The sequence below is a fragment of the Hemicordylus capensis genome, chromosome 7, assembly GCF_027244095.1.
Source record: "Hemicordylus capensis ecotype Gifberg chromosome 7, rHemCap1.1.pri, whole genome shotgun sequence".
Classification (NCBI taxonomy): domain Eukaryota; kingdom Metazoa; phylum Chordata; class Lepidosauria; order Squamata; family Cordylidae; genus Hemicordylus; species Hemicordylus capensis.
In genome coordinates this window covers 12,899,448-12,916,629 of record NC_069663.1, presented here as the reverse complement: position 1 = coordinate 12,916,629, position 17,182 = coordinate 12,899,448, and the positions used below count along the sequence as shown (strand labels likewise).

Here is a 17,182-nt window from a genome sequence, read left to right as displayed (position 1 = left end):
TTAATTTTTCTGCATGAACTGCCTTGAGATTGAAAGGCGGTATACAAATTTAACAATCAATCAATCAATCAATCAATCAATCTTTATATGGAACTCTTCAACAAAATTCTCAAAGTGGTTTACATAGAGAGGGGGAGGGAAACTATAAATAAGATGGTCCCCTGTCTCCAAAGGGGTCACAATCAAAAAATAAACATGAGGCAGATACCAGCAACAGCCACTGGAGGGATGCTGTTTTGGGGCTGGACAGGGCCAGCTGCTTTCCCCCTGCTAAATATAAGAGAATCACCACTTTAACAGGCACCTCTTTGCTCATAGTAGCACACTTCCCAGCAGTATCCTGCATTTTAGGAGATCTGTATCCACTCAGGTACAATTTTAAAATGAACACAGGTCAATCACACAAACACATGTACAAGTGTGCAAACATCTGTATACTTACACAACACAATGTCTGAAGAGGGCTTATGCCACAGTGATATCAAGAGAAAGCAAGAAAATGTAATATAAGGAGTCAAGCAAGGTCACGTGCAAAGGCTGCGCTAGAGAAAGAAAGGCACGAATGCATCACCACATTTCAGCCACAACTCACTTCCTCCCGTGTTGCAACTTTTCTCCTACCTTCCCTCCCCAGGATGTGTGACAACATAATGAATGACACCCTTTCCCCCTAGAATCTCTGAGCCAAGCTCCTTCTTTCAAAGGGTTTTGGCACACTCTTGCTCAGAGGTGTGGCCAAGGAGCAGGTGTGTAGTGAGGGGAGAGTGGGCTTCCACACTTGCGGTGGTGCCGCCTTGTGGTGGCATGTGCACATGCACCCCAATTTACTCCCCAGCATTGGGAGGGGCTTCCAAGCTCCCCTCCCCCAGGCGGGGACTCCCACTGCAAGCTCTCTTTCAGCCACTCGCCCGGCTCCACCCATCCTCTTCCCATCAATCAGGCTCCCAGCCAATGGAAGGAGGGAGCCCAGCTGATGGCCGTAGGATGGGCAGAGCTGGACGACCCGGCCAAAGGAGGCAACTGGCGGCATCCCGAGTCATGCTAGGTGAGCTGGCAGCAGCTGGAGACAGACCTCTCCTGATAACCTTAGAGTGCAGTGAGAATCGTGCAGAAGAAGGTAACCAGTAATTACCAGCACTTTGTATTTTGTCCGGAAATATATCGGCAGTCAGTGAAGCTGTTTTTAAACAGGGATAATATGGTCTCTCTGAGAAACCCCAGATATCAATCTGACTGCTGCATTTTGAACTGAAGTTTCTGAACAACATACAAAGGCAGCCTCACATGCAGCGCACTGCAGTAGTCAAACCGAAAAATTACCAGTGAGTGCACCACAGTTTTGAGATCATTATCTTCAAGGAACAGATGCAGCTGTCGTATCAATCAAAATTGATAGAAAGCGCCCCTGGTCATAGCCTCCACCTGAAACACCCGGATGAGGTCTGGGTCCAGAAGCACTCCCAAACTATGTACCTGTTCCTTTGGGGGGCGTGCGACCCTATCCAGAACAGAAGTTCTGTTACATCCCTCAAATTATGACCTCTCTCACCATTAGTACCTCTGTCTGTTTGGATCTAGCTTTTATTTATTATCTCTCATCCATCCCATTACTGCCTGAAGGCAGGCATTTAGGGAAGCTATGACATTTCCTGATGATGATGTCATAGAGATACAGATTTGGATGTCATGAGCATATTGATAACACCCTGCTCCAAATCCAGATCTCACCCAGAAGTTTCATGTAAATGTTAAAAAACATTGGGGGTGGGATGGAGCCCTGGGGGACACTATCTACATTTCCAAAACATAGAGAGAAAACAATAAAACACATCTCTAACTGTATATAATCTTACTCAGGATAGTATCAACGTCTGCCCTCTTTGTTAAGAATCATGAGAATCAAGAATCAAGATTCATCATAAGAATCTTGATCTTTTTTAGAGCTAAAAATATTTATACTAGTAACGAGGGGTGTGCACGAATCACGACGGCCATGCTGACCATGCAAATTGCTGCTGTGCAAGCACGGAGACCACATGCATGCCAGCATCAGAGAGAGCGCCACCAGCACACCAAGATAACTGGGAGGAGCACCGCCAATTCAGGAACTGGCAGCGAGGGAGCAGGTGTGCACCTGCTCTCACATGTTTTACAGGTGCAGGGGATGTGTTACGAATCACCCTTTGAATCGCAATTCATGCACATACCTACAAGAAACAGTCCAGAGACTGTTTCAAAATAACCTAATGTGAAATTTAAATTTGGTACAGGATGCCAAAAACCACACAAATATAATGGGCTTAAAGAATCAAAAAAAGAATATGCAGAGAACAGAACAAACTGCTTCTACCATGCAATAGACCTAATGGGTTTTAAAAAAAATATCTGTCCGCAGAGCAGAAGTAAAGCACACATCTAACCACCTGCAGGAGCATGAGTCATAAAGATATCACACAAACCAGTTTCCCATACTCTACAATGAACATAATGAAAACAAATGATGACAAAAATGGAGAGCAAAACAGTGCCAATTACAGTGGCTGAAACCATAGATATGAGGGCAGTTCACATGATCAGAATTGGGGTAGCAGAAGCCGCCTACCCTCATTCGGGAGCTGAATGTGCTCCTGTTTGCCAATTGTGTGTGAGTTGAAATCAAGGCCTGAAGCGCTGTCTGTGATCATATGCTAAGCAGCAGCTGGTTTCAGTGTTCCTTCTAACAGAGATTCCCAGATGTTGTTGATTACAACTCCCAGAATCCCCAGCTACAATGGCTTTTGCTTGGGGGTTATGGGAGTTGTAGTCAACAACATCTGGGAATCCCTTTTAGAGGGAACCCTGGCTGGGTTGGAAGACTTTTCCTTCTACCTTATTCAGCAGCTGGGTACAGCTGCTAGGTAGGAGGAAGCCTTCAACCCAGCAGCTGCTTAGCAGATGAACACAGATCCTACCTTAATTGTGATTGTGTGAACAGCCCTATGGTTTTCAAACCGTGTTGGGCATCGTGGAGATCACAATAAATTTCTGTAAGATAGGAACACAGGAAGCTGCCTTATACCAAGTCAGAACATTGGTTCATCAAGCTCAGAATTGTCTATGCGGACTGGCAGTGGCTCTCAAAGATATCAGTCTTTCCCAGCCCTACCTGCAGATGCCAGAGACTGAACCTGGGACCTTCTGCATGCAAAGCAGATGCTCGTCCACTGAACTATGGCCCTATCCCCAAACGTGGCATACATGGGTTTCCCATCCAGGCACTGACCACACCAAGACCTGCTTAGCTTAAGCAAGGTTGCTGTGTTGAGTCCCCTTAGAACAAGGGTTCCCAGCCTCCAGATGTTGCTGAACTACTACTTCCATCATCCCCAGCCACAATCAATTGTAGGTGCAGGTGATGGGAGTTGTAGTTCTGCAACATCTGGAATACAGAAGTTGGGGATCCCTGCCTTAGACCATGCTTTGAGACCCATTTTTGGTCCCTTTGTAAGCACCAGTTTGAGGTTTGTTTGTTTATCTACACATCTATATTCTACTGAAACAAGCGCCTTGAGGCAGTTTATACAGATTAAAAGATTGCCTTGGATGGCCTTGATGGATGATCTCCAATTGGGAATTGACAGAGGGAGTGCAACTCTGTTAGTCCTTTTGGATCTTTCGGCGGCTTTCAATACTGTCAACCATAGTATCTTTCTGAAGTGTCTGAGGGGGTGGGGGGTGGGAGGCACTGCTTTGCTGTGTGCTTCTGGATCCCAACCTCTCTCTGGTGCCCCAGGTTGAGGAGGCGACCAGAGGTGCCTTCTATCAGCTTTGTCTGATATGCCAGCTGTGCCCGTTGCTTGAGATAAATGACCTCAAAACAGTGGTACATATGCTAGTAACCTCTAGACTTGACTACTGCAATGTGCTCTATGTGGAACTGCCTTTGTACGTAGTCCAGAAATTGCAGTTGGTACAGAATGCCAGGTTGGTCTCTGGGTCATTCATATCACTCCTATCTTAAAAGACTGGTTGCTGATAAGTTTTTGGGCAAAATGTTGGGAATTTTCCCTGGTAAGAGATACCCTTCTATTACAGCAGAGTGCACTGAGGCACAACACAGCGGAGTCTGCCTAGGCATGCGTGTATGCTGAGAGTAAAAGAAACTTGGAGCCAGTTCATAGTTTCAAATCAATATAAGGAGTCTTTATTAGTGAACTCCATTCTAGATAGTAAAGTGGAGAGTCAGGATCTCTAATCTATCTATCTAGCTGGATGCAAAGGGATAGATTCTGCATCTTTGCACACATGGTGCAGGGAGAGAGGAGCGTGTGTGTTGCAAGGGAGAAGAAAGGGGAAGAGGAAGAGGAAGGAAGGAAGGAAGTCCCTAAGAGTAGCATTCTACATATCAAAGGGATAGTGTCAGAGCAGTAGAGAAGGGATGACCAATGTCTTGATCCCTCTAGCCCTCTGACTCACTAATCTGTCCCCCTTTGTCACTGAGACATGAGACAGCGCAGAGTCCTTCACTTCCAACACAAAATACAAGGTGCTGGTTATAACCTATAAGCCCTAGAAGCTAAAATGGTGTCTTGAACCGAGGTGGAGTAGCCCTTGTGAGCGAAAAGTGTGCGCTCAACATCCAGGCAGAGAGTTGGAGCCACTGGGGATTTGGATGGTGGAGTAGCCCCTGAGCAAGAAAGTCTGGCCATGGAGGCAGTTGCACCCTTTAAGGCACACGGCTGCGCATGTGCGCACACCGCTTCCCACACAGATGGCCCTAACTGTCGCTCACTTCCTCTGCTGCTGTTGCTTCCACCCTGCCACCTTTCTCCATCACCCCTCGCCTCCGCCTCCCCTGCCCACCCGGCTCTTGTGAAGGGGGGAATAGTTTCCCTCCTAGTCCCGTTTACTGCTGCTGCCACGTAGGATTGAATGACAGTTGGGAAAGGCAGAGGTGGTGGGTGGGAAGGGAGGCGTTCTCCAGGACGGAAGTGCCCTGCGGAACCTCGCTGCAAAAAGGGGTGAAGTTGCATTCTCTCCTCCAGAGTTTCTTGCTCTCTCCTCCCACCCCCAGGTTCATTGCAAAGGAGCGATCCAGGGCAGAGAGTTGAGTTGGGGGGGGAGGTGAAAGGTGACGCAGGAGATTTCACGCAAAGGTGAAGGAGGCGGAGGCTACAAGCTTGCTAAGCAAGTCCATGCAGAGCTGGTCTGCTTGGGCCAGCGACGGGGGGTGGGGTACCTGTGGCACAAGATGCCGGGACACAAATGCAGTGCTTGAAGGCCGGAGAAGACAGCACCAGGGGGTTCTTCTTTCTTTCCTCCCTCCCCCATATGGGGATAAAAAGCGAGTGACAGCTGCCAGGCAGGGCCGGATTCTGCCCACCAGAAGGCAGGTGGATTTATGCTTCAGCCCACGATGAGTCGCACCAAAGTTCCTGATCAATTCTCGTTCAAGCGAATGTGCCTGGTGTGTGAGATTCAATAGATCACTTTTGTGCTGTGCTCTTCCGACTTCGGTCGCTCCTTGCCTCAACAGTATGGCTTCTGTTTATTGATCACCTCTGTTTTTTAAAATCCCACTTTTTCTCTTTGAGGAGCTCAGGGTGGCAAGTTTCTGGTGCGGGCCACAGTTGGACTTCCTGTTGCTGAGAAGACACCCTGGGGCTTTTCAGCCTAGAACAGCATTTGGGCATTTTAATGTCTTAAATTGCAACCATACTGTCTGTTCTAAGGGAAATCCCTGTCCAAAGCATTGGGTATGTCAAGACCCTTGGAAATCATAGAGTGCGGATTCATTCTGGGGGTGCTTTTCCTCTCCATGTTTAAATACGCCCTCCGCACCATCCCAAGTGGACTCGGAGAGAGACGATTCTCTCCTTCACAAGAGCCCGAGTGGCGGGCAGAGATAGGTGGAGGTGGGCTGGAAGAGGGAGGAGGCTATGGTATGTCTGGTGGCGACCTGAAGCTAGGCCTTCTCTGTAGCTGCTCCTGGCCTATGGAATGCACTCCCAGCAGATATCTGCAGTTTACACTGGCTGTTGGCCTTTAAGAGAGCCCTCAAGACTTACTGGTTTGGCCTGGCCTTTGAATTGTATTTAAATTGTTTTTAAAAGTGTTTTCATTGGCTCTGGATTGTTTCAGAATTGCTTTTACTTTGTGTTTGTAAATGGTGTTTGCTTTCATGTGTTTAAAATTTGCCCTGCACTGCCCAGAGCCTTTGGATGGGGTGGTCTAGCAATGTAATACATCATAAGAACGATAATAAGGCAGCAGCTTCCTACCTCCCCGATCTTTTAAGTCCAGGCAGATGTCCTCCTCGTTAAGAGCAGGCGGCTTCCGTTATTTCCCACACTCGCCCGAGGGCTGAGTGGCCTCCTGCGGAAAACCGACGCATTTCCCCAAAGCAGGAACGGGCGCGCGGCATCGCAGCCCTTCCGGAAGAGACTTTCCAGGGACTGAACTCCTCCGCACGCCCACCCTGGAGCGAGCCAACAAGGAGACGCTTCCCAAAGCCTTCCCAGAGAAGCCCCTCATCATTGGCTAGGCTGCTGCTCTCTGCCTGCCCGCGCCGCCTCCTCCTCCTCCTCCCCTCCCGCAAGCCGTCCGCCTGCAATCAGGGAATGGGTGGGAGGGGGAGTGGTTGTGCTCGGGGGTCTCGCTCTGACCACTGACTGGGGGGCGGGGGCGGCGCTCGATGCTCCCCGGCCACACGGGGCTGGGCTGGCCTCTCACGTACCGGCGCGAGCCACAGCCCGGCGAGCGAGGGGCGAAGGGGGAACGGAGGCGGCGCCCTTAAGCGCTCCTACGGCGATCGGGGGGGGGGGGGTCAGGTGGGGGATCTACACATCCACACGCACGCAGAGCGCTCGGCTTTCGGTGGCTTGCCTGGCTGACCCCGAGAGGAGGATTGCAGGGCTAGGGGAGAGCAGGGACGCGGGGTGGGGAAGCAGCCCGGCCGCAGCGAAGAGGAAGTGTCTGCAGTGGGCGAGCAGGCGGGCCAGAAGCCGGCGAAGCAGTCGAAGGTAAGATAAACGATCTGCGTTGCTCGGTGGTAAAACAGCCTCTGCTTGGCATGTAGGTGGTCCTAGGTTCAGTCCCTGGAACTACGCTTGTCTGGAATCTTGGAGAGCCGCTGCCAGTCAGTGACAGTACTGAGCAGGATGGACCAGTGGTCTGGCTCAGTGTTTGGCAGCTTCATGTGTCTGGGGACGTATCTCCGCGGTAGAGCTTCTGCTTAGCAGAAGGTCCCATGTTCAGTCTCTGAGAGCATCTCCGGTAGGACTGGGAAACGCTTCTGGAGAGCTGCTGTGTAGACAATGCTGAGCTAGATGGACTCAGGGCCTGACTCCGTAAAGGCAGATTTGGATGTTCCTAAATAAGTAGTGTGCTTGGCAACTTCTCCTGTATGTGATCCAGAGAGAGAAGATTCCTCTATGTGGGTGTATGAATGGAAGTGGGCGAGATGGCTTGCTTCTAGGAGCCCCTCCTCCATCTCGAGCCCTCTGTGGCTTGTTGCATTAGGAGGAAGGCCACGGCTGGGGAATATGAGGGAAGCCTAGGCCGTGGGGACGGGGATCGTTGTGGGAAGTTCTCTGTGTGTGTGTGTGCGCGCGCGCCCTTAACTATTGAATACGTGATGGGGAGCAAAGTGGAGTGAAGGCACAAAGGCACCTAGGAAAGGATGGGTGGTGTGTGCGCGCGTATTGGGGGCGGGGGTCTCTGCAGGGTAATGGGGTACTGTGGTTCAGCTTCAGCAAGGTTCCCGGAACTGCAGTGTGTCAGTGTCCGTGAGAGAAGAAGGAGAAGATGGATGGAGAACTGTAAGCTTCAGGAGTTCACACGATCAAAAGCCCACTGCGCAAGGCAAGGCTTTTAGAAGATGGTGTGTGTGTGTGTATGAAAGAAAAGGTGTGTTCGATGGGGCAGTTTTATGTACCTTGGTCGTCTGCTCCACCCCCCACCCCCATACCTTTTTATAAAGAAGTGCAGGCAAAAGAGCCCGATCGCCGCCCCCTCCTGTTCGCTTCCCCCACAACCTCCCCTATTTCAGACACCAAGAACGGCAGCTAAAGGCTGAACCAGCTCCCTTTGTGACATCCCCCTCTCCGAGATCCAGACCGAAAGGGTGCCTTCCTCTGTGTCTGATCGGGCGCTACTCCCTCCCCACCTTTTCTTCCCTAATGATGCCGCGGACCCAGACAAGCAGCACGCCCTCCCTCGCTGCCTTGCGACTAGGCGCTGAAACAAAAGGATGTTGCAAGAAACGAATGGGTTCGTTTCCTGTCTGAGCTGGACCTGCAGAGAGAGAAGAGAGAGGGGGGTGCATGTGTGTGGCCCACCCCACGCCATTATTATAGGGCTCAGTTGCTTAATGCATGGCACACCGTGGGTCCTAGAGAACAGATCATCAGAAACCTGTGGACCACCCTCTCCGCCAGACCCTGCATGCTCCTGCCTGCCTGCACCAGCGAACGCAATGCTAAGTTCCTTCCTTTCTCCACACGCATTCAGTTCCTTTCCCTTCTTTCCTCTCGGATATTGCAAAATCAACCTCCTCCACCCCCTCCGCTCCTTGCACTGCCTGCTCTCGGCCATTGGGCGGATTCTTCCTAAGCCCCGCCCCCTCGTACACGTTGTTTTAGTGAGTGGAGTTTAGCCTGAAGAGTTGCGATCTTGCAGGAGGAAGACCGCGGGGGCTGTGGGCCGCATCCTCAAGACGCCTTTGGGGCCCTCCATTGCATCCGGATCTCTGTAGGAAGCAGTGCTGTCAGCTCTGAATAATGCCACTTTGGGAGATTCCCCCCAGCCACCCCCACCATCAGCCCCACAAATATTCTTCACAATATCAAGCTAGCTATTTAGCTATCACATTTATATACTGCCCCATATAAAATCTCTGGGCAAGTTACAAATTAGAACACTATTAAAACCTTAAATCACATAAAACACATTAAAATAAAACTTTAAAACATTATAAACTAGATAAAATAGGTGTGTTTTCAAGAGTCGCTTAAAAATAATAGGAAGCTGCCTTCTACTGAGTCCACTGCGCAAGGCAAGGCTTTTAGAAGATGCAAACTAGGACAGATCCTGCTTAGCAAAGGGGACAATACACGCTTGCTACCTACCACAAGACCGGCTCTCCTCCTTGTCTGAATGTCTTGGGAGACTGTTGCCAGTAGACTCCTCCAAGGCCATGAAACCAGTGACTCGGGGGAGTCGGGGCACAGCAAAGTTGGAGTGGGCCCTGGGACAAGCAATGAAGATGGGGCCCCTGGCCACCTCCATGCTGTGGCTTTACTGCAGAATGGTCTGGCTGTGGTGAATACCAAAACGTTATCGGCATGCTCTTTCTAACTTTATTTCTCTGTTTCTCTTATTTGCCCTTTGCAAAACATATCACACACACACCCCATGCATGGAGACACTTTCCCTTACATGCACACATTCTCTTGGCTCGGAAACATTTTTTAACATATATACCTACTACTTATACTTGGACAATTACATATGAATATAGTTGGCCTCATATATTCACACATCATTTAGTGGTGAAGAGCAAAGAATAAGCTGTCATCCAGGCGGTGATGGAGCCCTCCCTCGAGTCCAGGGACACTTGTTCGGGGGACATTGTCCCCAGATCACGACAATGACCTAGTGCCGCGTTCTTCATTGCAAAGCCCAGGAGCCAGTGGCAGCTCCCATTGACCCTAAGTGGGGCATCCTCCTCTTCCAAATATTTATATACTGTTTTTCAACAAAAGTTCCCAAAGTGGTTTACACAACTTTGGTCCTCCTGCAGATATTGGCCTCAACTTCCATAATCCCTGGCTATCGGCCACTGTGGCTGGGGATTATGGGAGTTGTAGTCCAAAATCAGATGGGGGGCTCTAAGTTGAGCAGGCCTGCCATAGAGAAATAAAAATTATTTTTTAATTTGGGGACAGATTTGATTTAATTTGGGGACAGAGGAGTCCCTGACCCCAAAGGGCTCACAATCCAAAAAAGAACATAAGAGCAATAGCTACTGGAGGGATGCTGTGCTGGGGATGGATAGGGCCAGTTGCTCTCCCCCTGCTCAACAAAGAGAATCACCACTTCAAAAAGGTGCCTCTTTGCCCAGTTAGCAGGGTTCCTGGCTAATTGTTTGTTCGATCTGTATTAGCTGAAGCCAAATACTCCCCACAGCCCTCTTGACACTGTGTGGAGTTTACCATTCCCACCCCGCTGTGCTGCACATTGCCTAGTGCTGGTGCTCCTTTAAGGGAAATTGAGCCCTCTTGTGCCCCGATGCCGTCTTAGAAAGAACGCATGGAGACTGGGAGGTGTAGTCCCTCCCAGCCCCCCCCGAGCTCTACACTTCCCAGCACTCCGTGTGCACCTTCTCAGATTTAATTTAATCATTTATGTTTATATCCCGCTCTTCTTCCAAGAAGCTCAGAGCAGTGTACATGGATCTGTTTATCCCATAACAATCCTGTGAGGAAGGTTATACTGAGAGAGAGAGAGAAATGCAGAGTCACCCGGTGGTATTTCCTGGCTGGACAAGGATTTGAACTCTGGTCTCTCCAGTCCTAGACCAGCACTCTGCAGTGAAGCTTGAGAAGGCTCAGTTTCTCTTCAAGGGCAAAGCGCAGCATTGTGCAGAGTGCGAATTGGCTCTCACATTGAGTGTGTGTGTGTTTTGCCCAAGTGGCCCTCATTTGCAAAAAAGACTTAGGAAATGGTGGGCTTTCCCTTGATGGAGGTCTTTTGGCAGAGGCTGGACAACCATAATATTGTTTTGGACTTCCTGTATCAAGCAGGGGATGGAACTAAATGACCTTAAGAGACCCCCTTCAATTTTAGGATCCTGTGATCTGGGAGAATTGTCAGCCCTAGTAGGAACTGGGGGTGGGGGGGATTGTGATGAAAGCTTCTAAGGAAAACAGCTCATTTCCTTCTGCCCTTGGTTCCTCTTGTGCATTGTCTCTGGCCTTTCTTAAAGCCAAGGGTCTCTCCTCGGCCTTGTCCAACAGCTTCCGCTTCTCTTCCAGCTCTTGCAGATCCGGGAATTGGTCTCTCCTTCCGAAGGAAATCCTGTTTTTCTCAGCCAGAGGTTGAGCTGTGGGGAGATGATAGGAATTGCTTTTGATAGGGTGGGGGGGGAAGGGGGTTTCTATGGCTACTCCAGAACAGGGTGCTTCCTCCTCTCCATCTTGTTCCCCTTAGTGTGTGTCTGTGGTTCACAGAGAGTAAATCTAACAGGTTTTGGAAGGGCTGTCCCAGCACGCTCTGCTACAAAACAGACACATCATATGGCGATTTGTATTTTTTAAGATGCCACACCCCACAAATCTCTTGAAGTGTTACAGAGAAGACTGGGGCATGTCTTCCCAATGAAAACCAAGAACAATTTAAACTTTTCACCCAGCACATTCCAGTGTGTAAAGTAGTGCATTCAGCTAACTTCAGTGGCAGGATTATTTGGTATCTGTAGGTAATAGCCAAGTATGACTTTATTTTGCACGAACAAATCTGCAAACTCTTCAAAGTACATGCAAGATACTAATTTTGAGTTAAATATCTCTGTTATGGCTAAACAAACTAATAACTAACTAACCAAATAAATCATAAATCAGGTGGACGCCAACAACAGCCACTAGGAGGGATACTGTCCTGGGGCTGAATAGGGATTCTTGCTTCCTCCTGCTAAATAGAAGAGTCACTCTTCCTATACAGACATTATGTTGTACAGATGTCTGTACATGTGTTTGTGTGAATGACTGTACAGTGGTCCCTCGACTTACGAACTACTCGACATAAGTATTTTTCGAGTTACAAACGGCAGTTTTAGATCCGGTTTTAGATGGGGTTTCCTCGACTTACAAATTTTTAGATGGGGTTTCCTCGACTTACGAATTTTACATGCGGTTTCCTTGACTTGCCTGCCTGTTTACTGCCTGTTTATTCTTGAAAAGAAATGTTCCTGTGCAGTTTGCAAGCCTTACTGGGGGTCTGGGTCTTTTTTCTAGGCTCCGGAACGCATTAATCCGTTCCCAATGCATTCCTATGGGAAACCGCTTTTCGACTTACGAACTTTTCGACTTACAAATGTGCATTCGGAACGGATTAATTTCGTAAGTAGAGGGACCACTGTACCTGTGTTCATTTTAAAAATGAACCTGGGTATAGGCCTTTCAGATGAACGGTAAAGATAGGAAGTGTACTATTGTACCTATGACCAACATAATGTGTGAATAACTGTACCTGCATACAGATCTGTATGCATTTACACTGTATATACTCTCTGTACAAGTGTTGAACATAAAATGTGAATGTGAATAGGGATACTGCTTTAAAAGGTGCCTCTTTGCTCAGTTAGCAAGAGGAACCCAAGTAATGATTCCATTACTTTGTGTCCGGGTCACTGTTTCTCCCAGTTCTGGAGTCTGCCTGCACTTCTAAAACCTCTTCTGCCCCATCTCCCCCACAACATGCATCCAACACCAGTTATCTGTTCCACAGCATGGTATGTTAAGATCCTTACGCACAATCATGTCTATGCAAGCTATGCTGCATGGAGAACCTGACACTCCTGACCCCTTCTCTAACCACACACAGGATGGCACTCTTGGTACTATGACGACAAAGATGAATATTTTATACCACTTTTCAACAAAAAGTTCCCAAAGTGGTTTACATAGATATAAATAAATAAATAATGGTGCCCTGTCCCCAAAGGGCTCACAATCTAAAAAAGAAACATAAGATAGACATCAGCAACAGCCACTGGAGGGATGCTGTGCTGGGGATGGATAGGGCCAGTAACTCTCCCCCTGCTAAATATAGGAGAATCGGCACTTTAAAAAGGTGCCTCTTTGCTCAGTTAGCAGCAGAGTTAGCTATGGAGCAGCTCATCTCAAATCCAGGTGGAATGGTGGGGCATGGGGAACAGACCCCCCCTCCACACACCTGTTCTGAATCGCTGAGGTTTTTCTGTTCTAAGACATTCAACTTACCTATGTCTTAGCTGCTATTGGCGGGGTGGGGGGGGAGGAGGTTCCATTGGCATCTCCAGGATCCTATGCTTCCCTGGAGCTGTGAACTCTCTTTCCAGGTGTTCTAAGGTCCCCCCTCAAAAAGGGGGGGATCCTTTAGGGACAGACCAAGCTTTGACTCCTGCAAGCTTTGGAAGTGGCACAGAGTATGTGGAGCAGGGGAAGTTGCCGGCAGTGTCCTTTTAGCTCCTCATGCATTTTGAAAGCTTTGCAAGGAGTTTGAGGAAAAACACACCTTACAGAGCTTGCAGACATCAGAGCTATTCTGATGACAGTAGTAGGGGGCTCAAACTGGTCCATAACCTAATGTGAAAGCTACATCGGCAAGCTTCACTTCTGATTTTCTGGGCTCCCTTTTGCTGATCTGCCAGCCCATGGGTCTTCCCTACTAACTGTGCAAAGACTTAGTAGATGATCCTACTTTTTACTGTGGTGATCCTCTTTATTTAGCAGGGGGAGAGAAATTGGCCCTATCCACCCCCAGCACAGTACCTCCAGTGCTGTTGCTGGTGTCTATCTCGTGTTTCTTTTAAGATTGTGAACCCTTTGGGTACAGGGAGGTATCTTATCTTATCTTATCTTATCTTATTTATTTATTATCTGTGTAAACTACTTTGGAAACTTTTGTTGAAAAGCGTTTGTTGTCTGCAGGAGATTAACTGCTCATTTAGTTTGGGTGCAACCTATAATGAGTTAAACTGATAGATTAATCAACTCCTTTAGTTGATTCAACTGTAGGGCTAAAACCATGTTTGTTTCTTGAGGCTCTTTTTGATCCTGATATGTTAATACAGAAGCGGGGGAGGGGGAGAAAATTTTACAGATGCCATTATGATAATGCCGAGGTTTTTGTTTATTAAATTGTACATTTTCTTTCATTTCTCACTTCTGCTGTGGGTTTAGTAATATTACTTTATTCCAGGGGTTCTCAAATGTGGGTCCCCAGATGATGCTTGACTACAATTCCTATCATCCCCAGCCACAATGGGTGGGGATGATGGAAGTTGTAATCTAATAACATCTGGGGATCCAAGTTTGAGAACCTCTCCTTCAGTCAAAAGGGAGATTGTTCATCAGCTAAAAATACTGAATCAGCTGATAATAGTTGTTGTGTTAACCCTTTTAATGTAGGCAGGCATACTTTCAGAAGTTCAGAGAATTCTCAGCTACAGCAGTTCAATTTGAGCCAGGGCTTAGTAGGTTCCTTCCAAAACCCGTGAACTATCAGTTCTCAGAGCTGATTTCCAGTGTCAAGGCCTGGAACATAAGACAAAGGCAAGACCACCTTGCCTCTGAATACGTGCAGAGTGTACATTCACACAACTACTTTGATGAATTGCTTTTTTCTTTTTTCTGTGAGGGGTTGGAAGCATTTTTGAATGGTAGAAAAACAAGTGTTTTCCTATATAAAATGCAGAGAACGAAAGCATGTTTTCCTCTTGTGAACAGTAGAGGCCTCCCCCACTCTGCCCCCCTCCTTCAAGAACTAAGTACAGTCAGGGACAGCATAAAGGCCACACTTCTGTCCTTTTGTCCCATTCCAGGAGTTGCAAGATTACTCTGCAGAGTAAGGCTGCATCCCATCCCCAGCAAACAAAACAAACAAACAAACAAACAAAACAGTTGGCCCAGGTAAAACCTTTAGAAGCAGCTTTAAGGGCAAAAATTGGTGGGTGAAGCTCTTCACGCTGTGGAGATAAACACGATCACCTGCTAACTTCTGCATAAGAAGCTGCTGTTATAAGCAGAGATACAGGGGATAATTCAGCAATTGGCAACTCTACCAGGAATCCCCAGTTTAGAATTTAATTTGAGAACCAGGGTTTAGTGCAGAACCTGCGGCCTCACCGTTCTAGATGTTGTTTTCATTATTGAGGCTTCTGCTTAATCATGGAGATCCATGCCATAATGACATCCAGATTAGAATACTGTGGTGTGCTCTGTGTGGGGCTACCTTTGAAGAGTGTGTGGACATTACCGCTGGTTCAGAACTGTAGTCAGCAGGTTCTAATACTGAGCTAGTTTTAACTCTGAAATGTTCAGTGAAGCAGTTCTCAAACTTGGGTTCCCAGATGTTGTAGGATTATAATTCCCATCCATGGGCAACTTCAGAACAACTAATTTGGGGTAGCAAAGGGGTGGCAAAGGATGATATTAGAGGAGTGAGGATTTTGCTGTACATGAAGTGCTCTTAGAGGTAAGGCAGTTAATGTTGTTGGTTTGTTTATCTTGTTAATGAAGCTTGCCTGACATTTCCAAACTTACTTGGAAACGGGCCAGATTCCTCTTAGAAAATAGTGGGGCAGTTCACATGATCGAGAATAGGTTGATTGCCTGTCAGTTAAAAACTAGTCCGGAGGTCTGGTTTTTGGCCATGTGCTCGGAAACAACTGCATCGGAGGGCTCCCTTCTACCCGGGTGCTTTCCAGACTAGACCCTAAAACAGGGTCATGGCGTATCTTCTAAGTGTGCTTCCATACTTCCTGCCTTCTGACACCTCAGTCCCTACGCTGTCGGCAGGGTGCTGTTCACATTTCAGATGCCTTGTTTAGGCTTCGATTAATGCTATATAGTGCTATAACATTGTATGTGCATCGCAAAATGGCGGCTGTGTTTTCCTGTTGTAGGGTTTTTTAAATTCTGGGGATCGTTGTGAATACGACCCTGCCAAGCTGAAGCGTTTTACTGCGGTTGTAGTGGGTAATTTGGAAAGCACCCAGGCATGGGTGGAACCCGGCAGCCCCTAGCCACACACACCCTGCATCTGACAGCAGGGAGTGTGGCCATATGTGTGGCCCTGTTTGTGAGACACTTTAGCCAGCATTGGGGACACGTCTCTCTGCCTTTCGAGGCAGGGAAAGGCGCTCCCAGCCAGACGGAAACCCAGCATTACTGCCTATGGCCACACACCCTGAGTTGGATGCCAGACGCAGGGGGCGTGGATAGGTTGGATGGGGTGGTGGCAGATCCCTCCACACAATGGTGGCTCCACCCCTGCCTCCTACCAGTAGCTGTACCTAGCGGCTGAATGAGGTAAGAGGGAAAGCCCTCTGACCCAGCTGCTGCTTTAGCTCACAAGCACAGGCCGTGCCTCTGACCTTGGGGGAGGTGGGCCCAGCTCCCCAACAAGGCTAGAAGGCTTCTTCTACCCTGTTCTTGATCAAGCCCTAAGCAATGGACAGGGGCAGTCACAGAATGAAACAAACAATAAAGAGGGGAAAGGGGAAATCCCACCGTGACTACAAAACAAAAAAATGCAGATAATAATAACCAAACACTGAAAATGTAAATAAACACTAGAAATATATATTCAGAAATAATACGTCAGTAATAAATGATCCATAACATTAATAAACAATACACAAATTGCCTTCTCATGATGCCGAATACATAAACAAAGGCATGTGCAATAGTAGTCAAAAGTTAAGGAAGGAGGTGTAACTGAGCCAGGCAAAAATGGGACTGCAGGATGAAATAGGCAAAGTCAAGTATCAGAATCAAAATGGAAGTGGCAGATGACAAAAGCACTGCGTCAGATGTGGTCTCAGAAAGAGGTGTGGACGTCCTCAATGGCGAAATGCTCAATACCGTCCGCACAGAGGTGAAGATGTAAAATCACAAACGTGCTGATAGCAGAGAACCCGTCGAGCATGCTTCCATAAATAAGCTGACCTGGATCAGAGATAAAGCCCACTGCATGTCCTTGTGGAGAAAAACAAACTTCATGAATCAATGTCATTCATGAATCAAAGTCGAACGGCTCTTCCGGTTATGTGCCATTTCGTCCACAAAGCTTCATCAGCCTCCAAAACAACATAAGTACCGGTACCCCATTTCTTAAGCTTGACACAGTCTTACAGTCCTTTCCTTGTTCAAGCCCTAGCACCATCTTGGTTGGGTGTACACGGAGACTGGGAGGTGGAGTTTTTCTGAGCGTCCCCCCCCCCACACACACACCATAGAGCTCTACATCTGTGTGCACCTTCTAAGATGGCGGTGGTGCTTGAGAGGGCTCTGTTTCTCTTCAAGGGCACAGCACTGTGTAGAGATCAGAGCAGTGGGAAATGGCTCTTGTGTTGAAAGTTTGTTGTGGTTTAGGTTGGTTTGTTTCTTTGTTTTGCCAAAGTGGCCCCCTCTTGCAAAATAGTGAATATCACTGTTTT

General features: G+C 48.0%; 2 protein-coding genes across 7 annotated transcripts in view; one reads left to right on the top strand and one right to left on the bottom strand.

Moving 5' to 3' along the window:
* The window catches only part of LOC128332706 (digestive cysteine proteinase 2-like), a 51,389-nt gene extending 44,871 nt beyond the window's left edge, over window positions 1–6,518 (bottom strand). The window contains exon 1 of the mRNA XM_053267323.1: window positions 6,261–6,518. The gene's annotated coding sequence lies outside the window, so the exon portion shown is untranslated. The remainder of the gene's footprint in view (window positions 1–6,260) is intronic.
* Window positions 6,349–17,182, top strand: part of FGR (FGR proto-oncogene, Src family tyrosine kinase) — an 81,918-nt gene continuing 71,084 nt past the window's right edge. For 5 of the 6 annotated variants that reach the window (XM_053267325.1, XM_053267329.1, XM_053267324.1 and 2 more), the window contains exon 1: window positions 6,350–7,001. The gene's annotated coding sequence lies outside the window, so the exon portion shown is untranslated. Of the gene's footprint in view, window positions 7,002–17,182 lie in introns of all 6 variants that reach the window. The other variant, XM_053267328.1, reaches the window with a different exon arrangement.